We start from the raw sequence: 19,681 nt of genomic DNA, 5'->3' as shown, positions 1-19,681 counted from the left end.
TTGTAAATCTAGCTCTGACTACTTGACCTTCATAATGCTCGCTATTCTCATGCAGAAGGTCCTGCTTAGCTAGTTCCTGACTAACCTTATCACCCTCTCCCATAGCCCGGGCTAGTTTCTGCTCTAGCTTCTTCTTCGTCTTGGCCTTATCTAGTGCAAGGCGCTGAGCATACTTGATGGAGAAGGTTCTAATTTTAGCTTTTAGATCTACCCACCACTTACTTCCAGTAATCGCTCCCACTAGTGCTTTTTGAATTAATTCTATTAGCTTCTCTTGGAAGTCTTGTCTCTCCAGAAGTGTTCAACTTCCAGTGAGCCACTAACTTAGCCTATTTCCTAGCTTCAGCCGGGCCATAACTAGTTTATGGTCCGGCTGGCCTAGCCAAGTGAACGTGGGACAAGATAAAAAACCACTACCGTTATGCTGGCATCTTTGTATGTCAGCAGCGCTGGTATCGCCCGAACACCCTCCCTCTTCAGCCTCATTGCTATTGTGTAGCAGCCCAGGTGAGCCCCAGTTTTTGACCGTACTGGGGTCACCTGTTCCACCTCACCGTACTGGCTGAAGAGGCATCCTAACAGTTCCGCAGGTATTTGGGTTGGCACATTAAATACCTGCACCCGAGTCCTTCTCTTGCCCTGGTATTTGGGTATTAGTTTGACTCTCCCATGCTTTATTTCTTGGAGGGAGAGTCTCTCCGCATCATCCTTGGTGGGTAGGAGGATGTCCCACACGGCGAAGCTCCTCTGGTACAGGTATAGTACCGGGATGTTAAGTTTGTGGAGGAGCCCTGCTATGTCTTCCTTCTTCATCCCCAGGAGGCGGTTTTTCAGTATATCGGAAATGGCGAAGGACAGGACTCTACCCTCAATTGCCTTCCAGGCACCCGGTATGGGTTTTATATCTGCCCCCTCTATGTATTGTCTGTACTTTGTCAGGTACAGGTCTCTATACTCTTGAGGGGACAGTTGTTTTTCTATGGTCTTCCCCCTCTTGGTAGTGTTGGTGTTGGGCCTTTGGTGGGGTTAGACCGTTTTTGGCCTTTTATGGAGGTCGCCCCTGCCTGTTTATTGGCGACACTTCCTGCCTCCCCAGATTTCTTGGTCAGTCCTTTTGTGGGAGTGTCGCATTTTTGGAGGGCGGCTCCCTTTTCAGTGTCACTCTCCTTGGTTAGAGTCTTTTTCGGGAGCCGCTTCCTGTTTTGGGGAGTTGGCCTCTTGGGGAGCATGATCTTTTTTGTTTACTTTGAGGCCATCTGCCCCTTCCTCGTTTCTGAGGTCCAGGCGGTATGCCCCCTCATTTTCTTGATCTGCTCCCCTTTTGGGGGATCAGCCCTTCTGGGGAGCGCTGTCCCCTTTTTTTGTCCTTTTGGCCTGGCACCTCCTCCTTTTTGTAGGCGGAGTGAAGTGCTACGACCGATTTTAGTTTTGCTCCCCTTGTTCCCAAATGAAAAAATAGCCAGCGTGGCAAAACATAAACTACGATGTGAGCGCACCGCAACAAATATAACTGATGGCACTCCAGTAATCTATCTTTTTTATAAATAATTTTATCAAGAATTCTTCATAAGTTTTGGTTTCGGTTTCGATTATGTCTGAAGGAACTCAAGTGATATATATATATATATATATATATATATATATATATATATATATATATATATATATATATATATATATATATATATATATATTTCATAAGTTTTTATTTCGATTTCGATGCAAGCTAATGCACCCAAGTAATATAAATATATTTTTTTTATTTTTGAAATCACAACTTTATAATATATAAAAATCGATAGAAGATTAACTATATTATAAAATATACAAAATCTGCAAGAATTAAAATATCATATTTAAGTGCATTTTACAAGCTTGCTATGCCGGGTATCCCTGCTAGCTTGGATAAATACTTTTGCAGTTTTAACAAAAAAGCTACAATAATATCAGGATGTCTCCATTTACGCTGAACATCTATAGAATGCCAACATTAAGATTTTACATATGAATCAGACCCCTGTGGAATTTCCACAGGTCCCGCTAGTTAATTATAAATGATCTTACAATAAGTAAATATTTCATAAAGTAGTTCTGCTATTTTATTTTTAGCTAACATAGTTCACAATCAGGTTTTCATACACAGATTTTTGTTATTTTAAGCAAACTTTGAAATTCAGATTATCTCCCTTTTTCTATTCGATTTTTTGTTTTGCACACACACACACCCAAAATATTTTCAATATATATATTGAGAGAGAGAGAGAGAGAGAGAGAGAGAGAGAGAGAGAGAGAGAGAATAGCATATGAATTCTTTGTGTATGCCTTATCATTATTATAATACTAGCAGGCCGACTGGCGTTGCCCAGGGATGATATACTTTAAATATGATATTTTAATTCATGCAGATTACATATCTACTATTATAGAGACAATTATCTATTGATTGTTATATTGTACCTAATATATAGTAGTGAGATCAAAACTAAAAGTATATATATATATATATATATATATATATATATATATATAGTCATATATATATGTATATATATATATATATATATATATATATATATATATATATATATATATATATATATATATATATGACTTGAGCGCCATCAGCTACAATCGAAAAAAATCAAGACATACAACTCTCCACCCTCATTCCTTAGCCTCTAAACCACAGAGTCCCCTCCACCCCCCACCCCCACCCCACACGCATATACTTTATTACAAGAAATGGAAGTCAATAGCAGTTAAACGACAGTCACTAAGATGTTAGCTTGATGCACAAAATAAATAATAGCCACGCAATCCAATTAATATATAGATTAGTTAAAGCTTTTTATTTCTTTTTATTTGCACATTCAGGTTGTACTCTCTTTGTAAAGGTGGTCACTGTTTCAATTATGAGTATTTCATCCTTGAAATGAATAGGGAGGAGGTAAAGTAATTTAATTGACGTAAAAAACATCTTCATTTTATTCATTTTCGGACTGTTATCCTCATCTTTATAGTTATTGTTTCACAACGTTTTGGCCAACTTCTGGCCTGGCACAGTGGATAGAGAATCTCTATGGTTCCAGGTGAGCATTGTCTGAGGACAGTGGTTTCAATCCTACCTAAAACCAGCCAGAGGATTAGTTGGCCAAAACGTGATGAGACGATAACAGCTATGGAAGGCAATAATTACTGAGGATACAGTTAAGAGATTTAGCATTCCTATCCAGTCGCTGTTAACCACCTGATGAAGGCCAGAGGATGAGTTGGTCTAAACACTGTGAAACAACAACTATGAAGATTATGATAACAGTCTGCAAATAAATAAATTAATATACAAATTCCTCATCTCAAAGAATTACAATGATTAATAAAAAAAGAATCGTTTTTAATGAAATTAATTTTTTTATATCAACAAATAATTGATAAATATTGAAAATTTCTTATTTAGACTCCGACTTAATCAAAAAATTTTTAAAAATACGAAAAAAAAAAAGACAAATCTTTATGATTTATCACAGATCGAAGATGTCATATTCCAAACATCACTTAAATTGATCAAGTATTTTAACTAAGAAAATCAAATTCTATGACAAGCAAGACCAAAACCAAGAGCCACCATGTTATTAATCTAATATATAAACAACTATATGTCTGTCTGTCTGTTGATCTGTATATCGGTCTGTCTGTTTGTCTGTCGCCATATTTTCAGACTCTATCTCCTCCGAAATTAAAAGGCACAGAGCGGTGCTAGGGGCCTCAAATGATTGGATTTTTAGGGACTGTTCTTTTATGTGTCTGTAGCAGGTTAAAATTGTTTTTAAGGGGTCAAAAATGGGTCGAAATTGAAAAAATCGTTAAACATTTTGTACATTCATCTTAGTTTATTTTTAATTTTTAATTTTTAATCAGTTTATATGCATGTCATATTGGTACAAGGGTAACATCACTAGCTTTGAATGCTACAGTTTTGATTATAGCTGATGGCACTCAAATTGTTTTTTTTTTTTTACTTCTGAAATCACGACTCTATAATAATATATATGTAATGTAAACAAATTAAAACATTATATTTAAGTGCATTTTACGCCCGGGAAAAGTCGGGCGACCCCCCCCCCCTCACCACCACCAGTATATTAAAAATCAAGGATGACAATTCAATTTGACTACTAGATTTTGTTTGTTTTAAAAATTATTAATTGCTAACAATCGTAAATTTGGATTTTTCTAGTTAAAAAAGAAGGTATTTGATAATTTATGCGATTTTTGGAATATGATATCTTTGTTCTGTGAACATTTTCTGCATTTTTGTCTTTTAAATTAATCTTGAGTCTAAATAAAAACTGAAAATTTTATTGAGATCAAATAATTCTATTATTTTTTGTGGATATATTTCAATCAACAATTAGGGTTAGGGTTATTCACTTTTAACAAAAAAATGAACAACGTTTGCTTTCATTCTTCTGGTTATTTAATTTTATGTTGATTTTTTTTTACGGAAATCGCTCCAGACAAGGCATGAAGACACTTAATGTAAGGAGTTAACAAGAATGAAATATGATTATTGCAAAGACAGGAAATGCCTAATGAAAAGACTAACACCACTAGATAGGAGCAAATATGTCAACAAGAAGAGAGTTCCACAATCCTGGATGAAGATAGGTGTTAAAAAAAAAAGTGGTGGTAGGCAGGCAGGCTCGAACCTGTAATGCAAAGGAGGAAAAGAAGGTGAAAAAACCCCTAATATCTTAACTGATGCATCTATTGCGAAATCAGAAGTCGTGAGTGTTTAATTTAGGCTAGTCAATCGAAAGTAGACGATGACTTGCAAAAATGTCAATGGAAAAAACGACCCATCCTTGTAGAAAACTGCCCAGTTGAGGGTGAAGAAATTAATGTTTTTGGCCAATTTTTTGATATTTGAAGAAACTGAGCTTAAAACGATACCGATTTTGTCAAGTTCCAACGCATCTGTCAAAAGTTTTTGCGAGATACACACACACACACACACACACACACACACACACACACACACACACACACACACACACATTTTGCCTTTTATATAATAGATTATTTAAATATTGGTCAAATCCTATTTAGGTCACCTTAATTGGTTTCAACATTACTTAAAACAACTTATTTTTCTTAAACTATATTTTAGTAAAAAAATTTAAAACCCATTCTATGAAACCAGATAGACTCTATCATTTTATTATACCATATCTGTTCAAACTGAAACACACTTATCACAATATTGTTATGTGGATCTATATTTAAAAACCTTGTTAAACTTTGTAACATACTTCCATTCTATGGCGGTCAGGCGTGAATGCAGACCCCATAATTTTATTATATCATATTTATTAAAACTTTAACATAATTATCAAAGTGTACTTATGCGGACAGATATCAAAAGTCTTTGTTAAAGTTTGTGGCATATTTTCATTCTATGGAGGTTAGGCACGAACGCAAACCCCACAATTTTATTATACCATCCCTGTTTAAGCGGAAACATACTTATCAAAGTATTCTTATGCACATTTATATCAAAAACCTTTGTAAAAGTTTTTGTTTTTTATTTCCATTCTTTGGGAAGCGGGCGCGTACACAGACCCCACAATTTTAATAAACCACCACTGTTCAAAATGTAACAGCCATTTTTGCTCCTTGATACATCTTCTATCATTATATGTGGTCAGTTTTGTATAATAGTAAACCATATTGGAGCCTTTTCGTGTACCGACACACACACACACACACACACACACACACACACACACACACACACACACACACACACACACACACACACACACACATTCAGCTTTATATATATATATATATATATATATATATATATATATATATATATATATATATATATATATACTTAATCAATTTATTTAATTTTTGGAATATGACATTTTTGTTCCGTGACATCATAAAAGTTTTCCTGTATTTTTTTTTTTTAAATAATTAGATTGAATTCTGAACTTGCACCTAAACGGTTCTTATTCAGAATTCAACCAAATTAAAAAAAAAAAAAAAACAACTGAAAAACATTATTCCAAAAATTGCGTAAATGGATCAGGTAATTTTATTTTTATAAAGAATATTATTTTTAAATGATTTAAAGCGATTAATGTGAAATCGGTAGTATTACAAAGTTGATCTCACAAGTTTGAATTATTGTGAAGTTATCTGCTCTTGTTTTATTTGGGTTTTTTTTTCACATTGGCGACGACAGACAGTTAATTTTTGCGCACTCATAAAATTTGATTTTTTTTTAAAGTTAAAATTAAAACAACTAAATCAATTTACGTGATTTCCGAACTATGACATCTTTGTAACGTGACGGATAAATAAATCATACAGATTTTTCTGTATTTTCGTTTTTATAATTAGGTTGAATTCTAAATAAGAATCGTTTAAACAACTTTCGGAGAAAATGGGCTATCCTAGTTATCTCCCCCTTAGCAAATAGTGAACCGTCCACGTGACCTGAATATCACGTGGGACTGTTCACAGCGCCACTATCCGTCGACAACGACGAACAAAGGGGAAATAACTAGGGCTGCTTTAAAGCAGCCTACTTTCTCGAAAAGGTATTCCCCGCTTGGCTTTCAGTTCAACGTCTTCTGCTGGAGTACTCTCTACAAATGTGGGATGTCCAGGTAAGTAAACCTATACTTACTCGGCCCCTCTTTAAATTTTTTTTTTTTTTTTTTTTTTGAAAAGGGATTTATTTAAAATAAAACCAGTTGATAGCTGATCTCCAAAATCCATATTTTTGTTGCCCCAAATTGTTTTTTCTTCCTTTTTTTTCTTCTAACCGTTTTCGATGGTCATAAAAATGGGGTTCAGTTTTGTTATTTTTTTCCTTTCCTTCGCCCCGTTATCGAGACGGACGAACCCATTGATGGCGATTTCGTTCCGATCGGATCTCCGTGGCCTTTATAGATTTCTTTTTAGTGCTTCATAGATATTCTGAATTTGGTTTTATAAACTCATCACTCGAAACCGGTCCTCCCTCTTTCCATTTTTGTGACTAGCACTTGAAGCATGGAAATCTATTAACGCTGTCCATTTTTGTTTTGTTTTGTTTTTCGTATCTAATTTCTGATATGGCAATCTAATTTTTGGAATGGTTATTTTTAAAAGAAAAATATTTTGTTTTTGTTATGTGTGAGCCTGAGGTAGTCTGCATGATCTCCCCCCCCCTATTTTTTGTGCCCCTCCTTTTCCTAACAAGTGGAAAAGGAAAGCTATGATGAATGCTGTAATGTCGACTAAAATACTCTTACTGTTTTTGCTCTTTCGCTCTCGACAAGGACTTCGCTTGGTAATTTTGTTGGTACTTATGCACTTTTGTTACCGTGCTAAAATAATGTTATTATTTTAAAAGCCATTCTTAACATGGGGAGTTTGTTTTGTAACTATTCTGTGCTTCCACCTAACAATTTAATACCGTGAAAATTGAATTTAACCTGAAAAAAATATAAAAAAATATCGCGGTAACTAAAGTGTATAAGCACCGTTTTGTTTTACGGCATATTTTTTTTTTTTCTAAATAATTTGGTACTTATACAGAGAAAGTACCGCACTTTAAAAAAATTGTTTATAGTATTTTCAAGTCAAATTTAAGTTTTACGTTATTTTTTTGTTTATTAAATTGTCAAGTACTTATGCATTTGTTACCGCACTGAGAAAGCCATTCTTAACATGGAGAGCGTGTTTTGTAAGTATTCTGCACTTTCACCCAACAATTTAATAAAAAAAAAGTTATCGCTAAACTTGAATTTAAACTTAAAAATATTAAAAAATAGAACGGTAGCATAGGTGCATAAGCACCAATTATTGTTAGGTGAAAGTGCAGAAGAGTTTCGAAACAGTAAACACCCTCTCCATGTTAAGAATGGGTTTATAAATAACGTTATTTCAGCACGTCACCTTCTTTCATAAGCACCAAAAAATTTTATTTAGTGTTATTTAATACCTCATCCAGTATTTTTTTTTTTTTTTTTTTTTGTGCAGCCAGCAGCCCATATTGGCTCGCTAAAACCCCGTAACGAGTTGATTTTGTTTGGTTGTCTTTTCGTTGTTACAACCAAATAAATTAAACGTGGTTTTACTTTTATGAAACAGAAAACAATTATTTACATAATCAACATTTTTTTTTTTTTGGTAATCGTGCAGAGAGTGATCCGTGCTGAAATAATAACGTTATTATTTAAAAAGCGATTCTTAACATGGGGAGGGTGTTTTGAACCTTACAATTGAATAAAAACCATATCATAAAACTTAAATTAAACTTGGAAATACGATTTAAAAAATAGTGCGGATCACTCTCTGCATTAGCACCTTAAAGTTTTATGGGTTTTTTTTTAAAATTTATTTATTCAATTGTAGGTACACCCTCCCCCTCTCCATGTTAAGAATGGCTTTTTAAATTAATAACCTTATTTCAGCAGCATCACGGATCAATAAGTGCATGCATGATGACTACCAACTTTAATGAAACTCGGAAATACGATTTTTAAAAAATAGCGCGGATCAGTAAGTGCATTTGCATTACTGCATTAGCACCAAAAGGGTGCACTGAAATAACGTTATTTAGAAAGCCATTCTTATCAAGGGGGCGGGCGGTGTTTTGTAACTATTCTATACGTTCACTTAATGATGTAATGAAAAAATATTGTAAAAATTGAATTTAACTCCAAAATACTATTAAAAAAAAAAAAAAAAAGATAGCGCGGTAACACCAAAAAAAGGTGCTAATGCAGAGAGTGATCCGTCATCCGATCCGCGCTATTTTTTAAATCGTATTTCCAAGTTTAATTAAAGTTATATGATATTGTTTTTATTTTGTTTATTCAATTGTAAGGTTAAATGTTGTAGTTACAAAAACAATCTCCTCTCCCCATGTTAAGAATGGCTTTTTAAATAACGTTATTTCAGCACGGATCAATAAGTTACCACCATTTTTTTTCTCAATATTGTTGAGTTATAATTTTGGTTGTTTCTACAGAATTTGAACCAAACCAACTTTTGCCCAATTAAATCTTAGGTTAGGGTTTTAAAAATAACCAAGTAAACAACAGAAAGCATTTACAAAAAAAAAAACAAAAGTAATACAATAAAATTCAATATAAATATTTTGTTCGGGGTTTGTTTTACTGTACACATAGATTCGAAAAAGTTGTCAAAAAACAAATATATAACAAATAAATATTATCAAAGGCAAGATAAGTTACTTTTCTACCAAACTGGATACATTTTTTTTTTTTTTTTATTCAATGTAACATGTTTATTCAGCTCGAAAAACTTGCAGTGTTTACCGATGTATTGGAAAATTCAAAATGGCGCCCGACACTCTCTTTAACATGGTAAGTTTGGGAAAAGGTGTTTATAAATAATAAATTAGACAAAATACTATTAAAAAAACACCGAATATATGTCAACTTATGTCACGGTAACATATAATGAGCGAATTTCTAACAGTATTTTGTCTAGTTTATTATCTTTTCCTGAACTTACCGTGTTTGAGTGTAGGGAGGGCGCCATTTTGAATTTTCCAATACATCGGTAAACACTGTATGCTTTTCGAGCTGAATAAGCATGTTACATTGAATAAAAACACGAAAAATATATCCAGTTAGGTAGAAAAGTAACTTATCTTGCCTTTGATAACATTTATTTGTTATATATTTGTTTTTTGACAACTTTTTCGAATCTATGTGTACAGTAATACAAACCCCTTTTTTATTTATTAAATTGTTAGGTGGAAGTACAGAATAGTTACAAAACAAAAAGCAAAACTACAGCTTTATTTAAAAAAAAAATCAATTCGGGTAACTTGATTATGTAGTAGAGCTGATATCTATTCAATGTAGCTGCCTTTAGCCTCAATCACCGCCTAGATACGGGTCCAGAACTGGGAGCGTGTTTTCCATAAGCGTCGGCAGATGGCGGTGATCAGGATGGCTTTGGTGTTGTGGGAGGTCATGTTGGTCATGTTTTCGACGTATTACCAAACGAAGTAGTTCAGCCAGCGGGTTCAGGTTGGAAGAGGAGGGGGGCAATGAGAGAAGGGGGGGGGAAATCGTAACTCTTTCTGAAGACAAGCCTGGGTCTCTCTCATCACGCACTGTAGCACATCCAGGTACACTTTGGTGTTGACTTTCGACCCGACTTCGAAGATGTGAGGTGGCATGATGTGGCCCTCACTTAAAACCACACCAAACAGTCCATAACCGTGGCCAGAAACTTCGTTGAGCTGTGCTTTCAAGCGTTGAACCGCCCGGATTTGCATTTGAGGGTGCTGGCAATGGTCTTGTTGTCATAACTTGGATTGGTAAAAAGCATGAGTTGTACAGCAGAGCAGGCAGCGCATCCGCATCTGATCTCGCTCGTTTGAACATTGTGTCACTTTTAGACATAATAGAAGGCTCCAACAATCACTCTTGGGATTTGTATACAACTAGCCGACTTTTAGATGGTCTGCAAAAAACAAAAAAACAAAAAAAAAAAAACGATTTTCATCAAACGAAAATGGAATCATGTCTTTTCAAGGGCGACAATTTCATCATTCTATCCCGCACTAAAAAAAAAAGGGTACTCATGCAGAGAATGATCCGTGCTGAAATAATAACGTTATTATTTAAAAAGCCATTCTTAACATGAGGAGGGGAGGGTGTTTTGTACATATTCTGTACTTTAACCTTACAATTGAATAGAAAAGCATATCATAAAACTTTAATTAAACGTGTAAATACGATTTGAAAAATAACGCCGATCACTCTCTGCATTAGCACCAAAAAAGTATCGTAAAACTTGAATTTAACTCAACAATACTACTTAAAAAAAAAAAAAAAAAAAAAAAAAAAAAACGCAGTACAATAAGTGTATAAGAACCGAAATGGCTTTTTTAGTAAATACCTCAGCACGATTTGTAAACTAAACTGCACAAGTATCTTATTTTGTAAACGATTGATAAATTTGTGTAGGCAATAGTTTGTCAATCTGTAATTGATCAATTTTTGTAAACTCCTTGATGATAGCATTCTGATAGGTACTACTGCTTTCGGGTTGGAGTGTACCTGTGAGTAATGACAACGAAATGATTCCATAACCCCTCCATCCCCGCCTCTGCCTCTTAAGTTATCAAATTGGGGTTTCACCACGCCGCTAAACGCAGTTTTGTCATACCTCCTGCGGTTGGATCAGGACACAGAAAAAGGATTGGGTAACATCACGGCCACACCCTCGACTAAATCACCCCCCTCCCCCAGATAGGATTCTATTTAAGGCGATCACGTGCGAATAAACTTCACAATCTAACGTAATAAAAAAGTTAATTCTATACTTCAGAATTGAAATCGAACTGTTTTTAACTTTAAATGAACTCTAACCTTGGCGAAAGATCTGTTTGTTAAAATTCTATGGAAGCTCCCTCCTTTATTTTTATTTATTTATCTTTTTTTTACAGGAGGGGGGGTCACCATTTATCAAGGCTCAAAGGCCACTCGAGGATAAGAGTTTATGAAGGTGGTAGTGTAGTAATCGTTAATGATGTAGATTGGATAGAATTTGGATTAAGGGGACGGCTCAACAAGAACTTGTTTACATTGGACTTGAAAGCTACCATATTGTAATTGGCCGGGAACCAGCCCTTTCCCCTGAAAAACTCTATTTAAAGTCAGTTTCGTCTATGTTTTCAGGCTATTTTAGCGTCTAATGGCAGTTGATCCAACCCTTTTTTATGCTATGCAGAGAGTGCCGTATTATTTAAAAAAGCCATTCTTAACATGGGGAGGGTGTTTTGTACCTATTCTGTACTTTAACCTTACAATTGAATAAGAAAATCCAACAAATTCTGTGCGATTTGGGGGGGGGGGGGTAATTTTTATGTGATTATGTTGTACGGTAAATTATTTGGATCAGTACATAGATGACTAATTCGGAATAATTCGTTATCGCAAGAGTATAGTCGAATCAGCGTGCCATGTATTAAAAAGTAAACCTTGGTTGGGCAACTGGTCTGAGAGAAGGAAAATTTCAAAATAACATTTTTCTCTGCTTATATCCGAACCAGTATTGTTTCCAGTTCTTCAAGAGGCGCAGTTGCTGATTACGCAACCCTTACTGCACTAGTGCACTCTTGATTCCCTTTACGGGAGCAGGTATCCTTCATCTCTCGATATTAAGAGAGCTTTTTTCAATGGGGAAAGTAACTTTTTACAAGTAGTTTTTGCTTAAATTATTTTTTGTATATTTCTAACATTTAGCAATATGAACTCGATTTTATGAAGTTTTGGTTGTGTATTATTATAAAGAACAAACCCAAAAATGTGGTAAAGAAACAAATATATAACAAATGTTACCAAAGGCAAGATACGTTACTCTATTTACCTGGATAAGTTTTTTTGCGTTAAAACTTTTAACTGATGTTAAAGTCTTAAGTTGGAAAAATGCAATTAGTGTTGACTGTTGAACGTGTAAGTTAAAATAAAAACAAACATAGCGCTATCATATCGTTTTTAGTCTCGAGAATTGCTCAAAAACTTGAAAATAAATTAAAAATGACAAAAATCCAAATAAATATTACCGTGACATTTATTGGGTGGGTGTTTATTATTATTTTTGATGTTTTGAGCGATTGTCGGGACTCCAAAAGTGAGATCATTACTTTTAAACAACTTAAACCATATCAATCAATAAATAAAAACAAAGTTTCATTGTACACGCGAAACGCCAATCTGAAAAAAAAAAAAAAAAAACGACCGAAAAATATAGTCGCCAACTTTAAAAACAGATCGACAGAAGCCAGCTAGCGCGATGAATTGAGTTTTTCTAGCAAAATAAAAAGCTAGCCTTAGCTTATAAAAATATTGATTGTTTACGGAGAAACGAAAATGCACCTGCACCAGTGAGTGCACCGCACCAGTGGCGCACTGGCGCACCACTAGCAGTGTCAGAAATTTCGTGAAAATAGTGAATAATTCCACCCCATCTTTCCAAGCTTATAACTCCTCGAAAAATGTAATTCAAGCCCTAATTTTTTTTTTCAATTAAAGGAGTAAGGACCAAGGTTTTATTTAAAAAAAAAAACAAAACAAAACAATGTGTTTTTTTTTTTTTAAAAAGGTTTTAAACTTCGGACTTTACAGGTAAATTTCTAAAAAACTGATTTTTTTTTTTGTTTTAAATTTGAATATATGGTGAATTTAATTTCGTAATAAAAAAATGTAGTATTTTTAAAAATTCTTTATTTTTATTTTTAATTTGTTTTTTATTTCAATAAATAATCCAGTATAGTCTCGGTACTTATGCACTTTTTTTTTTTTTTTTTTTTTACAGTGCTGAAATAACGTTATTAAGAAAGTCCTTCTTAACATGGGGAAGGGAGGATGTTTTGTAACTATTCTATACTTTCAACAATTTAATATAAAAAAAAAAAGATATCGTAAAAAAGCACGGTAACACAAGCGCGAAAGTACTATAGTCTCGTCATGAGGGCAGATAGACGTAAGGTCGCTTTTTTTAAAAAATTTTTTATTTATTTAGGTGGAACAGCTCTACAAGAAGGGACGCTTTGGAATGATTTCTCCCTCATTCACCGGGGACAGAAAAAGTAGAGCGCAGTATCAGAAAAGTCATACTACACTTTGCTCATAACCCAAATCCATTAATACATAAATCTCTAAGTTACGTAGAGGCGAGAAATACAAGCACACAACCGCACGACACGATGTCTTGCATTTTGTGTAAAGATGTGTCATGTTTTTGTAGCCGTTATCTTTTCGTCATTTTTGAAGTGCGTGTTGCTGGAGATATATATATATATATATATATATATATATATATATATATATATATATATATATATATATATTGTTTATCTCGTGTTTAAGTGGGTTTCATTAATCGGTAGTCGTTTATTTATCTAGTCTTAAAAATGAATTGTCTTTATTATATTTTTTTTGTTTTGTTTTACGCTTAATATTTTATTTTTCACACACGCACAAAGCGGAACATTTTGGTGTACAAATCTACCCCCCCCCCCCCATCACCACCACGTTTTGACGCAGTAGTAAACGTTGAGTGCGCGTTGTTGTTGATTACGCAAAAAATGAACCCATTTCTTGTGGTTCAGTGAAGTCTCTATCAAACTCGTCAATCATTTTAAGTACGTGTGTAATATATATATATATATATATATATATATATATATATATATATATATATATATAATGCAATTTATAATTTTGAATTAAAAGAAATGGTATTTATTGAGTAATAAGGACCTACCTTTCTAGGTCGTTAAAGCCTTGGCCCGAGATAAACACTTTTACTACTATTATATGACTTAAGGAATCGCCCCCCCCTTTTCTTGTACATTTTTTTAGATTAAAAAATACATTTTCCAGGGCTTATATAAATCAATGACCCCCCCCCCCATTCCCAGCTGCCAATATTGACTCGGTAAAATCTGGTAACAAGTTACAAAAAAAAAAAATAAATAAATAAAAAAAATAAATTAAAAAAAAAAAATAAATAAAAAAAAAATAAAAAAAAAAATAAAATAAAATAAAACTGAAATCGAAAAATACAGATTTATTTACATTGTTGAATTTCACGGAAAGGGATTTTTTTTTTTTTTTTGTGTGTGTAAATTGTTGCATTTTAGTTTTTATAATTTTATTTATAACAACAACAAGAACAACGGATGATGCGCCCCTATTTATTTTGTTATTTTTACGGACCAATTTATTTATTTTTTATTTTTATTTATTTATTTATTTTTTTTGTTATGTACATTTACGTTGCTAGAGAAGTTGGTAAAAATGTTCGAACAAGTGGTTAAATATTTAAGAAAAAAGAATTAAAACAACAAGCGAATTGATCACGTGATTTAGCAAATATAAAAAAATAACACTGAGAAATAATGATAAAAACATAAGTGGTAACAATTTATAAATAATAATAATAATAAAACATATGCGACAATGTAAATATATCGGTAAAAAAAAAAATAGAATGCAATGCAAATAAAGCACTATTTTATCTCTTTTTATTTTTTCTATTTATTGATTTCCGTTTCAGGAACCCGGTTTTCAATTTATGCGGACGTCTTTCCTTACTAGATGATGCCAAGCCGATAGGAGCAGCGAAGGTGGGGGTGGGACCCCGGGTGGGTGATCTGTATAAGTACAAAACGTGTTTAGGTATATTATGAGGTTGGCAATGTTTTAAAAATAACTAAAAACTTAGCCTAGTTTGACTGGCAAACATCCCCGTTATTGGGCTTACAGTTTCACTTTAAGTCGGGCATGTTTGCTAGTCGGATCAAGATATGTTTTTATATTTTATCTAAAAAAAAGTTTCTTTGGTAAAACTTGCGGAGAATTCCCTGTTTTACAATTGTTGTAAACATAGAACGGAAATTTAAAGTTCGTTCCATTTCAAATTCGATACATTTTTTACATTAGGTCCAATTCATCGTTCACATTCGACATGTCAACTTTTATAGGTGCTGGCAAGGTTTGGGGGTGTCTATTCCGAAAGCCGTTTTTAAAATGGGGAGGTTGGGGTGTTTAGGGTTAGTTGGACTTGTGCAAAAAAAAAAAAAAAAAAATATTCCAAAATGGATACCAAATTGGCTTCCTTTAAAAATTAAGTTATTCCGTTTTTGTTAATAAAATTATATAAGTACGATTACTTTCTGTTTTGGGGGGCACAATAAAAAAAAAAAAAATTCAAACGGAACGAAATTTAAATTACTGTTTCATTTTTACGACAACCGTAAAACAACGCATTCTCCGCAAGTTTTACCAGTTTTATTTATTTATTGGTATAGATCTTTTAAGCCTGAAATTAGCAACCAACTCCCCAAAAAGTCCACTCACTTTTTGGAAGATGACTCTAACGATACAGTAAAAGTGACGCTAACAAATTCATAGATGAATCGGGGTAGAGTCAAGAGAGGCGTGTCAGTTAGTGACTATTTTTGTATATTATCATATCTAAGTTGGTTTATCCTTGAATGACGATAAGACAGAATGTAGGATATTCACGGCTCAAACTTTGGACAAGTCGGCCATCAAAAAAACAAACAAACAAACACACAGTACTGTTTCGCTGTATCACAGCTCATCAGTGCGGCTAGACAAACAACTGACCGAGCTTCTATTCAGCTATGCCGGGCAGTAAGTTAACAATGTTTTGACATTGTCCAAACGCCTAAACTCAATTTGTTCACACAAAGAGCATCGCTTAATATGCTAGTGGCAGTTTGCATATCGCTTCCCAATAATGCTCAGCCCAAGATAGGAAGCATTATTATAATCTGAGGTTATTGTTTTCCTGTGAAGTTTAATGAGTGCTCAATACCGAAGTAGAGCCGAGTATAGTACTTATTTGTTTCTACATAAGCAGTAATATGATGCTACACAGTCATGAGCATGTTTCGGGCAGCTAGTTGTCAGTAACTAGTGTCCATTTCAGGCAATGCAGCTTATACAAAAGCAAACTTTGTAGCAACATATTACTGCTTATGTAAAAACAAATAAAGACTATACATGTTGACAAGAAAGTTCTTGTGGAGTTTTAAACTTTTAAATTCAGATGAACATATCTCGGCTCAAACAAAAATGTATTGATCGAAATAAGCACGGTTAGAGTCAACACTTTTGCCAACGCAAAACAAGTGTATTTATGCCAGTAACGTAAAAATTTTGCGTTTCATCAGCTTTTTGGTCTCGTTTGAATTGAAATAAGAAAATGGCGTGAATTTGCTTTTTTTTTTTTTTTTTTTTTTTTCCATCTTGTATTCAACGTTCTAAAAAAACAAAGACAGCTCGGTGGTTAGATGCCGACGAAACTCCATGACACTTCCCAAAGTTAGGGTTGTACCAAAAGAAAGTCATACTGACTGGTGGTCTGAGACCGGTCTCATCCATTAGTTTTTTGAATGCAGGCGAAACCGTTACAGTGAAGAAGTACTGTCAACAAATGGATGAAATGCATCAGAAACTTCGACAACAACACCCAGCATTAGTTAACAGAGAAGCCTCAATTCTCCTCCACAACAATACCCGACCGCACGTTGCTAAACCAACCCTGCAAAAGTTGAACGAATTGGACTAGGAAACTCTGCTTCGTCCACTATACTCTTTAGATCTTTCACCTACTGCCTACCACTTTTTCAAGCATCTTGACAACTTTGTGTAAGAAATGCTTCAAAAACTTAAACGATATCAAAAATGCTTTCAGCGACTTCATCGTCACCAGAACGCAAGATTTTTATGTTACTGGCATATAAATACACTTGTTGGTGCATATTTCGATCAATAAATTTTTGTTTGAGCTGAGATCTGTTGATCTGAATTTAAGTTAAAAACCTCAAGACCTTCCTTGTCACTAGTTATTACTACAGATTACTATATGTATGCATGTATATAATATATATTATCTTATTGTTTATTATTAATGGTTCCCATTTTGTGGGAATAACATTCAACATGAGAACAGAAGTCCAAATAACATGAATTATCAATTTACATATAAAAATATTTAGGAACATAATATCTAAATAAGTTGTCAATATAATTTTATTATTTTTACATGAAAGACTTTGTCATTGTTTTTCTATCACGATGGATGGAGGTTGGATATATTTACCAAACTCATCAGTCAGAGAAGACAAAGCGTCTTTACAAATGATGATTTTTAAAAAGCCATTCATTAATTACTCCATCCTCCAAACAAAAACTAGGACAGCTCAAATAAATTAACAGTTGTTCCCATAATTATAAACGTCTAACAATAAACAAAAAGAAATGATTTTGATTTAAGTAATGAAAAAAAAAAAAAAATGCAGATATTGTTAACATTTTTTAGTAACATTTCCAAATTTATACTTCTTTTTTGTTAGTTCCTATTTCAGTCACCTAAACTTGAGGGAAATTGGTTTCGGCATTACTTTCAAACGACTTTTTTCTTTCTTTTTTTTTTTTTTTTTTTACTTAAATCATATTTTAATATAAAAAAAGGTAAATTTTTTTACTTTAACTATAACTTAACATTCACCTTTAAATTGACAACTTTTAAAAGTTTTCGATATGCTGAAAACGAATATCACGTTCAAATTCGGGACAGAAAAGTAGTTTTCTGGATATTAAGACGGGTTTTCCAATGTATTACTTAATTTCAGTGGCTGTCTCCATTCTTAACATGGAGAGAGGGTATTTTGAAACATGCATGCACATTAGTAGTTGCTTAGTTGGGGAAAAACATGACCGCCAGTGAAAACAAGATAATAATAGAGATCTTAATATTCAGAAAATTACTTGTCTTCCACAAATTGAAATGTGATATTCGTTTTCAGCATATCTGAAAACCCATACAAGTCAATATAACGGTGAATGTTAGATATGGTTGTACCCTATTTGTCCAGCAGTCGTTTGTCTACTGCTAGGTACGTGCAAAATGGATGCCGATGCTCAAAATGTATAAACATTTTGACCTCTCCCTTTACTTAAAAAAACGCAGGAAATTAACAAATTTTAATAAAATTTTCAGTATTTATCAAATAATGATCACAGAATATATTGAACCCATTATTTTTATTTAAATCTTAGTGAAAATGTATTATTTTGTTTTAAACAAAAAATACCTTTACTAAAGTTATAGTTTTCTGTAGTAAAAAAAAAAAAAATGAATTTATTTTTGTTTTTTTTTATGAAAATAAAGCATCATAAATTCTAACAATTAAAAATTATTTAATTTTTACTGGAACATTACGAAAAATGTCCCTAAAGTCCATAATAATGAATTCGATATAACTCGAAGAAAAATTAATTTCTCGCACTACCGATATTATCATTGAATTAAGAATTGTTTATTTAATATTTTCACATAAAAAAAATAATAGCAAAAAATATTTCTATTTTTTTTTAAATTACAGATTTCGCATAATTTTTATATGTAAGATTTTAATATTTTCCTTGCTTGCACGAATGTGAAACTTTTGGCATAATATAATTTTTATATAATCTTAAACAATAATTTTTAAAAAATTTTATTTAAAAACAGGAACATAGAAAAATAATTAAATTAAAAAATGGTAAAAATGATACAAACGTTCAGGATAGGAATGTACGGATGCACGTTTGGGTAAAAGAAAACTAGCACCCCTGCCTACTTTTAATTACATGACGTCATTTTTAGCCAGCCTTTCGACTGACTAAAATTTTGGGCTTCCACATATATTCCGTGTTTATAAAACTTCCATTTGTTGCGATTTTGCAAATGACACAATCCCTCGCTTTTTAGGCTTATTAAGCTATTTTTGTACAAACAAGGTGTTTATTTTATTTAATTCAATATCTTAGGACTTTACTAATTATCTTTGGAATAGACCCAGAAAACTAATATTTATCTTTTTAAAGGATTTTTACAATGAATTTATTTAACTTCAGAATTTAGCTGAATTGGTTAGCTCGCTGTGAAAACATTTTTCATAACTTTTTTACGTGTACAAATATTTTTTTTCGTTTGGGAAATTAACTTTAGTCTTTAATCTTTCGAATACAATCAAAAAGTAGTCGGAAACCTACAAAAAAATTATGATAAATCGGCTTTCAAAACTATGTCCCCCTATCTTTATTCATCC

General features: G+C 33.0%; 1 protein-coding gene across 2 annotated transcripts in view; it reads left to right on the top strand.

Annotated features, from left to right (window-relative positions):
- Window positions 1-6,224: 6,224 nt before the first annotated feature.
- LOC145287785 (uncharacterized) overlaps window positions 6,225-19,681 on the top strand; it is a 475,330-nt gene continuing 461,873 nt past the window's right edge. Inside the window, exon 1 of one of the 2 annotated variants that reach the window (XM_080135611.1) lies at window positions 6,225-6,680. The gene's annotated coding sequence lies outside the window, so the exon portion shown is untranslated. The remainder of the gene's footprint in view (window positions 6,681-19,681) is intronic. The other variant, XM_080135612.1, reaches the window with a different exon arrangement.

This window comes from Euprymna scolopes, chromosome 11 (assembly GCF_053919585.1).
Source record: "Euprymna scolopes isolate OS-2025 chromosome 11, ASM5391958v1, whole genome shotgun sequence".
In the NCBI taxonomy this organism is placed as follows: domain Eukaryota; kingdom Metazoa; phylum Mollusca; class Cephalopoda; order Sepiida; family Sepiolidae; genus Euprymna; species Euprymna scolopes.
This window is presented reverse-complemented; position numbering and strand designations above follow the sequence as displayed.